The 12,889-nt window shown below is 47.3% G+C and overlaps 1 long non-coding RNA gene across 16 annotated transcripts in view; it reads right to left on the minus strand.

Moving 5' to 3' along the window:
- LOC143667142 (uncharacterized) overlaps window positions 1-12,889 on the minus strand; it is a 142,311-nt gene that overhangs the window by 17,489 nt on the left and 111,933 nt on the right. For 7 of the 16 annotated variants that reach the window (XR_013167883.1, XR_013167878.1, XR_013167872.1 and 4 more), the window contains 5 exons: window positions 9,780-9,884; window positions 7,332-7,428; window positions 6,859-7,055; window positions 4,966-5,132; window positions 3,954-4,338 (listed from right to left, as the gene is read on the minus strand). This is a non-coding gene — a long non-coding RNA (uncharacterized LOC143667142). Of the gene's footprint in view, window positions 1-3,953; window positions 4,339-4,947; window positions 5,133-6,858; window positions 7,056-7,331; window positions 7,432-9,773; window positions 9,885-12,889 lie in introns of all 16 variants that reach the window. The other 9 variants (XR_013167887.1, XR_013167885.1, XR_013167884.1 and 6 more) reach the window with 8 other exon arrangements.

The raw sequence follows: 12,889 nt of genomic DNA on the forward strand, positions 1-12,889 counted from the left end.
AGAGGCAGGACTAGACCCTGCTCTCCTGCTCCTCAGTCTTGTCTGTTTTCCCTCCCACCATGTTTTTTTGATGGGCCTCATTCTCATCTTGGTTCTTGTTTTCACGTCAGTTCTCTCACCTGAACCTGTGTGACACCTGTCAGCAGTTTCCTCTTCCTGATCCTTCCCTTCTAGGTCTTTCTTTCTCCTTCTAGAACAGACTAGAGATTCAGAGAGTCTACAGTGTTCCACCATTCCATAGGGCCTCTTGCAGGGTGTGCTGTTCCTGAAACCTTCAGCCTATCGCACCTGAACCACCCTCTGGTCAGCAGGTTTTTGAGATGATGCAGCTCTGCTTCTAACTTGGGACTCTGTGCCTTTACCCGGATTCTATTACATTCTGGTTCTGCGATTATCTCTTCACCTTTTATGACACTTCATTCACTGACTTAACTAGTATTTGAGTTGTAGCTATTCCTGTATTTGTAAACAATAAGGTCCTTTAGAAAAGAGCTGGGTCATAAACCACACAGTGGTTCACGGACGGCACAGAATAATATTTGTCAAATGAGAAAATGAGAGGATGGAATTGGGTCTCACGTTACGCTTTTGTACTTCACAGCTTCAAACTCAAAGTATGATTTTTTAAACCTAACAGATAAATGCATCTTGCCTCTTCTCTATAATAGAACCAACTGCCCATCCACACTACTGAGATTTCCAGTAGTCTCCATCCTTGCCTCAAAACCTTCACTGCTTTTGCTCAGTGAAGGATTTTTCAAATTTCATTTTTTGCAGCAGAACTCTTGGGTCAAATGAAATCTTTCACCAAGCCCCAAAGATAAAGCAGTCAAAAGGTGAAAAGCAGAGCCTGCTCATACTTTCCCTTGCTCCTTTGAGTAACTCTGAACCACCCCCAAACCACGCCCACTCCCAGCACCTCCCCAGGAACCCCAGATTCCTAGAGCTCAGTAGGACTTGCCATACCTTCCCACTTGCATCTTTCTCTCCAGGATCTTTTCTTCCACTCCAAACACACTCAGCTGCCACCCTAATGAACTGGCATAACCCCTTTCAACCTATCACTCCTGCCTGCCATCAAGTCCAAGCTCTTCCTACTAGCTCCAAAACATGTTACTAACCTAACACTTTATCCAGATTTATACTCCGCTGCTTCCCTCAGTACAGAGGCCTTTGGCTCACCAGGAACTCCTATACACACCACACTCAATCTGCCCTGCAAGCTTTCTCTCACAGGTCAACCTGTGGTTTCCAACCACTGTCCTAACTTACCCAATTCTCCCCCTTCTAGTGGCCCATTATCTCCCCCACCCCAGCTTCTTCTTCTGGATTCTGTTGCCTGGCATCTTTTACTCATGCCAAAATCCAGAATCACCCTAAATTCTACCTTTCCCTCACCTTGCACATCTAATTAACCACCAGACATCATAAATAGGTCTTGAATCCCTGTCCCTCTCTCTCCCCAGGACCACGGCCTTCATTTGGACTCTCTTATGTCACTCATAGTTCCTGGAAAAACCTCCTAGTGGAGCTCCCTCTCTCGCCAGTTCACCTTATCCAGAGCTACAGGGCCAGCCATCTAAAACCACAGTTTCCTTTAGGACCCTCCTTGCTTAAAACCTTTCAACAGCTCCCATTGGCTCTGCAGTAAGATCCAAGTTCCTTTTGCTGAGTATAAAAGTTTATCTCTGGCCCCCATCTCCTCCTGACTCCATCTCCTACCCTCCTCTGCCTCAGCCAGCAGTTTGGCCATCCCAAACCATCACCATTTTTCCATAAGGGCCATTTCTGCCTCACCTCAAAGCAGACCAACATCTCACCAATATGCAGTGGTACCAAAGAATTCATTGTTAAATGTGGAAAGGCAAGTTGGTAAACAACCCAAGCCCTCCAAGCACCTCTTACCACCCCAGGCTTCCCCCAATACCCAGCCTCTGCACATCCCCTCTGCCTGGAATGCCCTTCCCTGTCCCCAGCCCCCTGATGTCTTCCTACTTCTCCCTGGTGGCATCCATCGCCCTGCCCCTGGGTCATTCAGTCATAGCCTCCTCCTCTGTCCTCCTGTAGAATCTTTGTGCTTCTATAATACAACTTGACCTGTTATATTGTGATTTCTTCCTTATCTTTCTCTCTCCCACTCAAACAAGAGCTCCTTGGGAGCTGGAACCACATCTCATTTACATCATATTTGCTCAGTAAGCGTTTGTTGAACTAGACCTTTTTAGCAATTTAGTAAAGTCCTACCTCCTCCTTAAAGCTCTCCAGCCTTCTCCCGCCCACGGTCTGAGCCTTTCCTCCAGCTATACTCTCTACAGGAATTACTTTGTGTAGAGCTAGGCACATAGTGGGTGCTCAATAAATGCTATTTCTAGGCTCAGATGTATGTGCCACCTCCCCACCCCCACCCCAAACGAGAACGTCCAGACTTTCTGAGCTAAAATCAAGAGATCCAGATGGGGCCCAGTAAATCAGAAACTTGCTGCCAAAAACAGCTAAACACACTTGTCCACACTGCTGGAGAGCCAAGAACCACTCGCTCCAGCTCTGTTTCGGAAAGGAGGAGGCACTTTGCAAGCCATTCCCCTCCCCCACTTCACCCTTCTAGAAGCTTTTGCTCAGGCCCTCAGTAGAGATGCCAAATAAGACAGCCCAAAGCCCCAGTTCGACAAAGATAGAGGAGAGGATCAAACAACGCTCTTGTTTCAGCTGTGTGGTACTATGTGTTTTTTTAAAGGAGAGAGAAAACACAGAATCAAAAGAATGCCTTTTTTCTTTCAGAGACAAGCACAAGCGTTTCCACCTTCAACAGATTTCTCCTAATAGGCACAAGACACTGCGAGGGATGGGGGGGTGGCTAATCCACCTTCAATCTGAGGTCTGGAAGCAGCTAAATCTTTTCTGTCATCAGTCCTTCCTGGGTAGGTACGGAAGGAAGGGAGGAGGGAGGGAGGGAGGGGGTGGGAGAGAGAGAAGGTGGGGAGGGGGAAAATGAAGGGAGAGAGGTGGGTAGGGGGAAAGGGAGGGAGCGGAAAGAGGACACATTTAATCAGCAGCTACTACAGGCCAGGCACTCTGCCAGGTGCTTTGCACTTGTCCTCTCACTGAACCATGAAAACAGCCCTCTACACTTGGTATTATTCCTATTTTAAGCAGAGGGAACTGAGGCTCTGGGTAGTTCTTAGATTTTCCCAAAGGCAGATGGCTAGCAAGTGGCAGAGCTGAAATTGTCTTCTGGCTATAATCCCAGCACACTCTCCACAGCTACCCTCTCCATCTCTGAGTTTGAATTTTACCAAACCTCCTGCAGGACCAAGCTTTGCTTGACATCCAGCCACTCTTTCCACATCCTGCTTGGCAAAACAGGCCTACCCTCGCTGTGACTTCTTGTCACCAGGGGAATTTGCTCCACACCCATGTGCATACATGTGCACACATGCTGTTCCAAGGTCAGGGCTGAAGGGTGACGGTGGCAGGAGATTAAGGACCGCACTATGTCTACCACTCCAAGGCAAGTGGCTGGCCTCTCAGTAAATAGAAGCCACGTATGTGCCCTGATTGTCAGGAGCACTAGATTGCCCCTCATTTGAGCATCTTGTTCAAAATGTGTCCTCAGATGAAGAAGGTTTCCTAGGCCCCCTGTCTAGTGTTGGCCCTCCCCCATGTCCCACCCTCTCCCCTATCCTGGCACACTGCAATATTGTCTCCTTAGCCCTTTCCATCATCTGGAATCACCCTTACCTGTGGATAGCCTTGGTTAGTATCTACCTGTCCCACTAGAAAGTAAACTCCAGCTACGATGGAGGGGAGCAAGACTATCCAGTTCACGGAGTCAGGCCAGAGCCAGGTGTCCTGATCTCAAGGCCAAAAAGTTCATCCTGCCGTCCACTCCACCTGGTACGTCTCCCCAAGAATCAATTTATTCAACCTAAAAGAGATGCATGTAACGTATCTACCTAATGTGACGCTAGTCTCCAGCTGGATGTCAGAGACTCTGCCAGCATATATCTCTGAGCGGTTCCTCCAGAAGCTGGAAGCATTGGCCTAGATTCCGAAGAACCACTGCGAAATGAAGCAAGAGGACCTGCCCGGGCAGCTGCTCACCCAGGATGCCTGCGCTCTGGTTGCCCACACCTTCCATCACACAGAAGGTTCGTTTCCCAATGAACTGGTGGTTGGCCCATCAAAGGAGTGAGGTGGTGAGTTTAGAGCAGTATTTAAAAGTATGATTAGTTCCGTGGGTGGACTGGGGGTAGTGCTCGGTAAAATGCAGATTCCAGGGCCCTGAACTGCTGATTCTGATCTTTTGCAGTCTTGAAATCTTCTTTCTTTACTACACACCTAGAGAAGGAGCACCCAGAAAGGTTAATCAGTCCCTGTTTTTTTTTAGAGGAAGAGCCACTAAAAAAGCAAGTCAACCCTCGTTACTTATGAACAAGTCATTGGCTCTGGTACCTTAGAGTAAACTTGTTCATACACCAACTTCTGGTACTATTTTTCAAAAGTGAAAACCGATGTTTTTTGAGGCACAGGGAAGCCTAGGCCCCTCACCTCCACCTAGGGGACACTGCCACACAGTGACATGCTCCCACTCGTATTCATTCAGGCAACTTACTGTTTTTGAGCATACTTGGCATTTCCTCATTTGGAACTCCAAAATTTATGCATGCTCCATGCGGGAGACCCGGGTTCGATTCCCGGACCATGCACCCCCCAAAAAATAATAATAATAATCTATGTGTGTATGGAGTTAAACAGTTACACCTGAGCAGATAAAGCAGATTAGACTGACGGCTATGGCTCTGTCACTTATCTTCAGGGGACTGGCTTGGATGAATGCCTGGAGATACCACTCAGAAAGACCCCACCCAGTCTTTCTTCCCTTCCAAAGGCCAGAGCTCTGATCTGGGTGAAAGTATCCCCTGCAACAAGGTCTCTTCAGTCACCCACCCACAACTATGTGCCTGCCTTTTCCTTCTCCATTTTGCACATGTGTTTCTCTTCCTCAATTTGGGAGGCTGTACAAACTCAGTACAAAACCGTTCTTGGTTCTGTCATACATTAGGCAGCAGGGAAATCCATGTGAGATGCTGAAGAAACCACAAGCCACAATCACCATTATCAAAATTCCAAACCTATGAGAAAGAAAAAGACGAAATCCTTGAGACATCCCCAAACTGATCACTGGGAGTGAAATTCCATGGCCCAGACTAGGGAACATTACAGGGAAATTGTCTCATATATAAGCACTCGTTGAGTCTCAGCAACTCGTGTTCACAAGAGACCCCATGGAGGCATCTCCTGTTTCCAGCTGGCTGCCACAACCCCCACCTCCCTCCCTAAGCCCTGAGAGTGTGGACACACACATAGCTGAGGATCCTTACAGAGCATATGCTCCTGTGCTTACATCCTCATTCTCTTACCCCCACAATCTAATCCATCAAGTTTGGTTATTGATTGCGAGTCTACTTTTAATGCAATCTTGGGTGTTCTACTTCCTTCCTACTGCGACTCATAGAACTATTTCTTAGAGTCAGTCAATCAAAGGCACCCCTTTTTCTCCCATATAAGACATGTACATTTAAACTAAACCAAAATCATTCTTTATTCTTTTCATGCCTTCATAGATTCGGGGTGTTATTGGAATGGCCCTTTATCTCCAAGCTGATTTCTCTCTCCAAGCACATTAACTATTTGCCTTGGTTTATGCAATTGCCAGCCCCAGTAGGATTGTACACTGTGCATATTTCTATTTCTCTGTGCTTTCATCTTTCCAGCCAAGAACTCTGGCCGTAGGTACCTGCTCCCGCTCCCTACTAAAGAACATTTTCTTGAATGTAACTTGACAACCCAATTCAATTCAATCCACAAGCATTATATTTCCATTCAGCAAATTTGTACCTCTCGGTCCACAATTAAGAAGGAAATATGGTCCATGTACCTCCTACAAGTTACAGCCGGAAGAAAAAATGTTTATAGCTGGCTTAAAATGAAAAAAACCCCAGCAAGCTAAGATCTAAAATTCAGATCACAAGTAAAGAGTTTGCCCTTCTCTAAGGGTCTCCACCGCAGTCAAGTATTTCTTGATCTGACCCTCACATTGGGACATTCCAGGCCATCCACCTTCTATATAAAGGAGGGATTCAAGGACAAGAAATGAGCTACTGGCCTCATTTTTGTTGCAACACTGGGCTCTAATTCCAAGGCACTATCTGTCTAATTATGTCTCCAGCATCCATGCCCTCACCCAGAGGCTCATCTCCATCAATAGCTCTTTTGTTTGGGGCTTTGCAAACTCTATTGCCAAGGCAGTTACCATTGGCAGATGTGAACAATAGCACTGGCTTGTGTTTCTCTAACCTAACAAAGCTGTCAGCTCCTTGGTTCCTCAACGTTTATGAGAAGTGATTGACTGACACCTCCCCTCACCAGCGTCCGACGGGACCTCCCTCTTGCAGCCTTCTCCTTCTCCCGCCTTCTTGTCTGGGTCATGTTTCAAGTGTTTTTGGTTACTGTGGCATGTTGCCTATGAATGTTAAATATTCAGCAATCCTTGGGCTCCTTAGTGCTTTTGTGCAAGATGCTGGCTTTGAGAAAAGAACAAGCTGATCTGAACTAAAAGGAGCAACTCAGCAAGCCAGCAGAGTCAATAGTTCAAATGAAGTTAAAAGAGAAGAAGGTTGCCTTTTCAACAAGACCTGCACAACACACACACACACACACACACACACACACACAGTAAAGAAGGCACTAGGGTGCAGCTTTGTGGAATACAGAGTGGTACAGAGGGGCTTATGAGTGTGAACTCTGGGTGGGGACTGCCTGGGAATGAATCCTGCAGGGGCTTGGGCAAATACAAACCTCTCTGGATCTTGATTTTCTCCAAAGCAGAGAGATTTGTAGAGTTGTTTATGAAGATTAAATGATATTCGGCATGTGCTTGGCTCAATAAATGCAAGCTCCCATTAGTAATCAAAACACACCGCTGAAGGAGATCTGAAAACTGTCCAAAGAAGTCTTCAACACTGTTCATAAAATCAGCTGCAGATATTTCAAGTCTGGAAGTTCAAAAAAGGATACATAGCCATATGTTTTCAACACACACACACACACACACAGAGGAAGAGAGTTAGTCTATATTACTTGAAATGAACAATGATCACCAAAATAATGATAATATTAGTTACCACTAATTAAGAATTTACAACATACCAAGCCCAGCACTAAGCACTTTTTAGGTACTTCTTTCATCTCAAAACAGCCCTTTGAGGGAATTACTAGGGACCCATTTCACAGATAGGGCCTTTATGGCTCGGAAAGGTTAAGTAACTTACCTATGAGTGCACAGCAGGTACTGGCAGATCCCAGGGATCACTTTCAGGCTGCCTGATGCTTTGGCCTGGCTCTCATCACTGCACAGGCAGGCTCTCTCTGCTTGAGGGGAAAGCGCTCCTTAGTGCAAGTAGGAAATGTGCATCCCAGATGCCAAACACTGTGAAAAACTGCTAAAGTAAACTTCAGTTCAGAGTAAGGGGAATTTCTCCTTGTTTGAGCTGCCAGTCTGTGCTGAAAGCAAACATGTTCCAAACAGAACTACTCAAATCCCTTCCCTACCCCGTGAATTCCCCGCCCCTGTGTGGCAGCAGCAACAAACTGCCCAGGGCTCGTTCTTCCAGAGGTGTGACCTCTCGCAGGCGGTCAGAGACAGCAAAAGGACCACAGGAGCTCAGGACACTCTCAAAACACAGCCACATGCCAGGCCTAATTAGCTTATTTCTACCTACACTGCTCCTCCCAGCAGTGTCCAATCCCTCCAGCCAAAAGGGCTAAGAACCCAGCTGCCAGCATCTCTGAAGTGGCTTCTCAGTGCCTGTTCATAATTAATTTTATAAAGGGCCTTGGCTTCCCGTCTCCATTCCACACGTCTGGTTCAGGTGAGACCATAATGGTGAGCCCTGCCAGAGCTCAGGCCAGTGGAATAAGCTCTCATTAGTACGTGCATGTGCATGTGTGCGTCCGTGTGTGCATATGTGGGGGGGGGGGGTGTGTTGAGAGGGACCCACATTCCCCTACACACAGAGGAGCTAAGAAATGGAGTCCTCCTGCTGGCGCAACCCTGGACTGGCCTGAAAGGGAACTTCTTTCATTCGGTAATTTATTCAAACAATTGAGTGCTTTGGGTGGGGGTGGGAGTGGGAGTGGGGCAGACACTGCCCTGGGCACTGGGCACATAGAAATGCTCAGTTGCCTGATTTGTGTCCTCAAGAAACTCAGAATCAAATGGAGAATCTATATATGTAAGTGGTAATACAGGTGATCAATGGCACAAGCGCATTAGTATAAACCGCTGTATGAGCACAAACAGGGAACACCTCATTCAGTCTTAGGAGGGACAGGAAGACTCCCTGAAGCCACTGAAACCCCAGGACCTAGCAGAGAGCTTGGTACAGTGTAGCATTCAACAAATATTGGTGGACTAAAGTGTCTTCTACACTGACTCCATGAAGACCAAATAAGAATTAATAAGCCAAAGAAAGGATCATATTTGTATCAGCTGGAAAGCCTCTGGCCTACACCAATTAGCTTACACACACAGGGGTCTATGTTTCTTGCATCACAAGAAATCCAGAGACAGGTGGTGCCTGGTAGCACTCCAGCATCTCAGCAATGACAGGAATAACATCTCTGTGATTCTCCTGCTCATTCCTCATGGTCACATGATGGTTCCCATAGCTCCAGATGTCACGCCAACCTCCAAAGCACCAAAAGATAAGGAGGCATGACATCACTGTTGGTATCTCTTTTTAAAGAAAAGCTTTCCCTCAAATCCCCCCAATAGGGTTTCTGCTCGTTTCTCCTTGGCCAGACCTTTGAGCATGGCCTCCCCTAGCTGTCAGAAAGCAGGAGAGTGAGGATTTTGCTTTTTACCCTCCATAGTGTAGGCAAGCATAGGGGAAGGAAGTGGGGAGGCTGGGCTTTATAGGAACCAACCAGCAGAGCCAGCCATGTATTCTGAAGTCTATTTTTGTAACCCTTCTTTCTTTCAGTTATCCATTCAATCGGTTAACATTTATCACATATCTTTTTTGTATTAGGTCCTAGGTGAGATGTAAAATCCCTCCCTTAAAATGCAAACAAATCATGATAATGTCTTGTAGTAAGGACAGTGAAGGAAAAGGGCACAGGTGCGCAGAGATGGGTTGAGGGAGCATTTCTGGAGAAGCCGTTCTTCAGGCTCTTGTGCCTTTTCCCTTCCATCCTCTTCTCCCCCATTTACTCAAATCCTACCCATCCTTCAATTTCAAAAAACAAACCAAAAAAAAGCTTTCTCCTCCAGGAAGGCCATAACATTCCAGCCCTCAGTAACCCTTCTCGGTACTGTCATTGTCTCTGTGAAAGATTAAGACCATTTATGGGCTTAAACCACTGACATTCGGTGTTTTCTGTTAGTCAAAGCCAAATCTGAACTTTATTAATATACCTCATCTGTAAAATGGGTATATTGATAGTTCCTACCTCTAGGGACTGATAATCAAATGGTAAATAGCTGTGTGGTCATACAAGTCATGAAGATACTTCATATCAAGCAGTAAATAGAAGCCACCCAGCTCCTTAGAGACCCCACCCCTTCCCCTACACCCCCAGAACACCCCTGATCCAGCTCTCAAAAGATTAACACTTTTGATTACTGAACTCACTGTTCGATATTTTTAATATGCCCCTGCTTTTGCACCCCCATAATGCAGTGTGCGAGTGCATTCACCAGCAATACTCACACTCACTTGTGTATGTAAGTCATGTCCAATCCGCCGGTTTGGCTGAATGTTTCACTCTCGCCGGTGGTTTTGGTGTCTTCCCCACCCCTGCTTTCAGAACAGGAACTCAGCCTGTGTGTACAAAAAAGCCCTTGGGTTCACACTCACATCTGCCCAGACTCATCTGCGCTGGGACTGTGATCTCCACGCCTCTGACTCTCGCCTTCTGTGCTGATTAAAATGTTTTAATTACCCCAGAAGGTGAGTCAGATCAGAAGGAAGAGAAACTTTACAGAACTGAGTCAGGAGGGTTTTGCCAGGAGGTCCGCCCAACAAAAATGCGATGCACCAAACAAAGCGTGAGCCCCGCCTCTGTGTAATAAGCACGGAGACCCTTCCGCCTGCGCCGGCTGGGTCCGCCCTGCGGAGCTGAGAGGGGTAAGGAGGGGCTGGCAAAAGCGCAGGGAGCCTGCGGTGATCTGATGAGCGGGTCTCACCGAGGAATGGTAAGCAGAGGAGGGGCGTGATCAGAAGGGTGATGGGGAGCCCTGCTCCGCCGGCAGGCTGGGGCGGAGGAGAGAGACCAAAGGAAGGCCGGCGCGGGGCAGACACTATAGCAGTCCCGCTTGGAAGGAAAGGAAACCTGACTTATGTTTGGGGACAGAAGGAAGAGGCAGTGCTGGGAGCCTGTGGAGGAGAAATTTCAGGAATGGACAAGGACTTGTGGTCGGCCTGGCCATGGGGTGTGCAAGTCAGAGGAATCGGACTGAGACCCTCTGAAGGAGAGCGGTCAGAGCTCCCAGAAAACAACTGAATGCAAAGGATCAAAGGCCAACATTCAGGCAAAGGAGCAGACACGCTCCTGAACGCCAGCTAATGGGAAAACCATCTAAGCCAACCCCTAGACATAAAAACAGCCCACGAGGTGATACAACAAAAATGGTCAAACATGGCCAAAACTTGTTCTCAGGCAGTGGGGCGCTGGAGTCAGCTCTTACAAGGAATCTTGCACAGTCATTATTAAAAATTAAATTACATACACTTATAATTAAATGAAAACAAAAGTGATAATACTTAAAACGCATCACTACTTTCTATTTTAGTACATGATACCATTACTACAATCTGTGTCCTTGAGGTAATTTACAGCTCTTGTGTCTGTATGATAGAAGTTTGATATAATGATGTGTCACTGCACATGTCTTCCCAATTCTGTGTTTGGTGACGTCACAACAGTAGTAGCTTGAGAAGATTTATACCGCGGACATTGGCAAATGCTGCAAATGGGCTCTTCTGGGTCAGGGCTCTGTGAAGCAGCCCCCTACTGGGCTGAATCCTGGGCAAAGACAGGGTGGTCCCCAATAAGCTAGGCCCGTGCCCCTGCAGTATCTTCCTCTCCTAAGCAATGTCTAGTCCTGGGAAGCCTCTTCCATCTCTGTGCTGTGCAACCTCTGGCTTTGGGGATGTCAGGCCCAGGGTGAGAAGAGGGCCTCTGGGTGGCCTCCGGTGTCTTCAGAATCTCCAAACCCTCTCCCAACCTCTCGTTTTCAGCTTCAGGAGCCTTCCACAGGGAGGCAGTACATGTCCTCCAGCTCACCGGGCCCCTCTGAAGATCTAAGCCCCTGGGTTAAATCAAGCTTCCCCAAGAGAGGCTGCAGGACAGCCTCCACCCCTATGCCTCATCCATTCACACCAAATGGTTTTCAGCATGAAATCTGGTTAAATATAGTTGAAAGGCAAAGGAAGTCAGCCAAGGGCAGCTTAATAGGCCTTTTCAAAAGTTGGGTGGTTCCGTGTCAACCTCACAGGAGGGTCCTGGAATCCAAGTACCTCTCTCCTGCCCCCATCCATCACCTTCATTCAGGCCCCCTTCTCTTTCACCCAGGTGTCAGTCATAGCCACGAGTTCTGTCTCCCTGCTTCCGGTTTTCTGTTCTCCACACAGCAGCCACTGATATTTCAAAAATGTGAATCTGATGAGGGGCCACTGCCTTCAGCTCACATTTCTTGGCTGGTGCCCCAGGCCCTGTGCTCTGGACTCCATACACTCTCCGGCCTGGCCTCTCTGCAGCTTCCCCCAGTGCCCTTAAGTCAGTCCTCAAAGTGTTATCCTCTGGCTCCCCAGCTCCTTCACGTTGTGGATTCCTCTTGGCACAAGGCCTCTAGCCACTCTGCACCTCCTTCTCCTGGCCTTCTGATCCATTTTGAGGGCTCAGCTCAGGGACTGGGTTGGGTACCCCCATTCCAAGCTCCCAGCATCCTAGCTTCCCTCCATTGTAGTATTTAGAACCACAGTACTATATTGTAGCACTTAAAACCACAATACTATATTGTAGTACTGATCACATGGCATTGCCATGTTAGCCTCTCTTGTTGCAAAAGCCAAAACCCATGCCCCATATTCCAGAGACAGAGGCTGCATCTTATCTGCGATTGGACCTTATTCCTGGTCTTTAGCTGGGCCTGGCTTTCAGCAGGCACTCAGTAAATGTTTATTGAATGAATAGATGGATGACACAGAGCCTTGGTGTTTTGGCACGCACACGTGTTTAGTCTCAGAGGAGAAGGGGTTGGAGGTGCAAGAGCACAAGCTGTGGAAGGACTTGGACGTGCGTCCCAGCTCTGCCTATCGCTCACCGTGTGGCCTTGAGACTGTCAGGGGCGGGGGTACCTCTGAGAACTCTAAGTATGAACTCGTTTGATCTTCACACTCTATGAGGGACATACTGTCATAGTTGTTATTAGGAATAGTATTGTTAGTACTTTTTTTTTTTTTTTAACAGAAGATAAAGGAGAGGCACAGAGAAGTTAAATAACTTGTGAAATAGAGTCAGGACTCAAACTTTCACACTCACCAACCACTAAGCTATCTTGTACATCTTAGCACAAAGCTCACACTCTTAAAGTGCTCAAGACATGTCAGCCATCCCCAGACAACAGCTTAGGGATCCCCAAACTCAAATCCATATCCAGGAGAGTGCCCTGTCTGATCCAGTTCTTGCCATAATCCAGAACAAAAGTCTCCTAGCACTTCTGTCATTTTGGTCCCATTTTGGTCCAAGCACCAGCATCACTGGGGAGTTTCCTCCACCCAAGGGAACATCGTAAATGTTGTTATAAAAAGGACTGTGCACTATA

The sequence above is a fragment of the Tamandua tetradactyla genome, chromosome 23, assembly GCF_023851605.1.
Source record: "Tamandua tetradactyla isolate mTamTet1 chromosome 23, mTamTet1.pri, whole genome shotgun sequence".
In the NCBI taxonomy this organism is placed as follows: Eukaryota; Metazoa; Chordata; class Mammalia; order Pilosa; family Myrmecophagidae; genus Tamandua; species Tamandua tetradactyla.